Source organism: Corvus kubaryi, unplaced genomic scaffold, assembly GCF_017639235.1.
Source record: "Corvus kubaryi isolate FWS band 111438036 unplaced genomic scaffold, C.kubaryi_AGA036_p1.0 37398, whole genome shotgun sequence".
NCBI classification, from domain to species: Eukaryota; Metazoa; Chordata; class Aves; order Passeriformes; family Corvidae; genus Corvus; species Corvus kubaryi.
The window spans coordinates 33,185,952-33,188,152 of NW_024581137.1; the positions used below are offsets into that span (position 1 = coordinate 33,185,952).

Sequence of the window (2,201 nt, forward strand, 5' to 3'; positions counted from 1 at the left end):
AACGCTCCTGGAAAAAGGTCTTTTCCCTCCCCCGTAGACACGGGGATGAGCTGCCGCCAAGCGTTTGCCTGCTTAACGCATCACAGGCGAGAGAGGATGCGGACTGCAAAGGAGCAGTATGCCTGGTTTTTGTTCCTTGCAATCGTAGAGGGAATAAAGCGTGTGTGTGTGTGTGAAAGGAGATAACGCCGATGTTTACTCGTGTTCCCGCGGTAATCTTAAAGGAGATTTGCTACGAAAGTCAATGACACTTCACGCGGAAAATACTAGCTGTGCTCGCCGCCGAGTGCCCGCCCGCCTGTGCCGCGCCGCCCGTAGTGGCACACCGCGGGGGTTCCCTTCCGGAGGGGCTCCCACCCTCAGGAGGGAGCAGAGGGCAAGAAGTTGCCTCTATCCCACAGCCTGGCCGAGGGCAAGAAGTTGCCTCCATCCCACAGCCTGGCCGGGCGCCCCCGTGGCGGCGCTCTGGTGCCCACGCAGACACCCAGGGACCCGGCCCGGGAGGTGGCACCGGGGGAGGCGGCCCGGGAGACCCCGACCCTGCCCTGGCCGAGCGGAGCACCCCTTCCCCGCGGAGATGTTACTGGTCTGCGCCCCCACTGCTCGCGCCCCGCCGACATTTCCCGGCCGGGACCAGCAGCTCCCCGGCCCGGCCCCGGCCCAGCCCCGGGAGGACGGGGCAGGGCTGGCTGCGGGGTTCAAGTAGTTGCCGTGAGTTTGTTCGTTCTCCGCCAGGCTGGTGCCCTCCACCCCGACGAGCTCCCCCATGCCCGGCCCGTGAGAGAGGCCGGGGACACTCACCAGGTAGAGAGTGGGCTGCAGCAGAAGGACCGCGTACCAGTACACAGCCTGCATCCTCGCCGCTCAAACTTCCCCCGCGCTGCTTTCGCTGCCTCTTTGTTCCTTCCAGAACATAGATCCACCTGACATCCACTTTACAGAACAAGCAGAGCTCTCACCAGCCTAGACAAAAATGAAATTATAGATCCCATGACCACAAGACAAGGTTAGCCTTAGCACAAGGGGGGAAAAGAGGTGTGTAGGGAAAGGGGGGAGGGGGGGGGGCGGGAGAGAAGGAGGAGATGAGGTGTGTGAATGGGTGTGGGGGAAACAAAAAACGATTAAAATCGAGTTAATCCAGCGGCCGTGCAAAGTGATCGCACGGTCCGAGCTGGCGGCACACCGCCTATAGGCAGCGCTCCCCGGCGCTCAGTCCTTTTACTGGGCGGGAGAGCCCCGCGGTGTGAGCTGGGACGGCCCGAGGATGTCACTGCCAGCCCTGCCTGTCTGTGTGCCCTCGGTGGGAACCGGGCTGCAGCCGCCCGCCAGTTGGCCGCGGAGCCCCGGCAGCGAGCTGGGTAGCGGAGTGGCGCCGGAGCGGGGAGAAGGCGACAGCAGATGCTGGGATCGGGGCTCCGGGTGCTTCTGGGGGCTTAAAGCCGAGGCAGAGAGCTTTGCCTTCGGGACGCCCGAGCAGGCTCTGCTTACCCCTGCAAGCGCCCACCTCCCTCTGCCGCTCCTAAAGGCGCGCCGTGCCTTGCCCCGGGCCGCGACCGCGCCCCGGGGCTCCCCGACGGGCGAGGACCCCCATCCCCGGCCCCAGCCCTTCTCCGCCCCCGCGGCCCGCGGACAGCCCCGCCGCCGCGGGGGGGCCGCGGTGGGGATACGTACGGCGTGGGGGATCCGACGGCGGACGGGGCTCCGCGGGACGCTCCATGGGCGAGCCTAGAGGGGCTGAGTGCCGCGGCGCAGCCCACCGCCCCTGCGCATCTCCTCGCCGCGCTCCGCGCCGAGCTGTCCCGCGGCCGCTGTGCATCCAGCGCAGGCACTGTCAGGGCGGCGGGGCGGCTGGCAGGCTCTCCCCCCCTCGCCTCCCCTTCTCCGCACACGGCCGCGCTCTGGGTCCGCCGAGCAGGACACTTACGGGAGGAGGGAGCTGCCCGGGCTGCCCGCTCGCCTTCGGCGGGTGGCACGGGCAGGAGCGGCGGCACCGGCGCTCCGGGGCGTCCAGTGCGATTTGTCTCTATTAAAAATGACTTATTGGCGAGAGAGCGGCGAGCGCCTGCTATTTAACTTCAGATAAAATCTATCTGCAAAGACCTTGGTCGATCATCTTAAAATAAAGCGCTGGAGCCGAGCACTGTCCGAGCCTCACTGCTTGGGGAGAGAGAAAGAGCAGTGGAGGGGGAAGGAGGGGGGGG

The 2,201-nt window shown here is 66.2% G+C and overlaps 1 long non-coding RNA gene across 1 annotated transcript in view; it reads right to left on the bottom strand.

The window, feature by feature from the left end:
* Window positions 1-2,195, bottom strand: part of LOC121671769 — a 3,048-nt gene extending 853 nt beyond the window's left edge. Inside the window, exons 1-2 of the long non-coding RNA XR_006018595.1 lie at window positions 1,672-2,195; window positions 796-963 (exon numbers count right to left, since the gene is read on the bottom strand). This is a non-coding gene — a long non-coding RNA (uncharacterized LOC121671769). The remainder of the gene's footprint in view (window positions 1-795; window positions 964-1,671) is intronic.
* Between the last annotated feature and the right edge of the window lie 6 nt (window positions 2,196-2,201).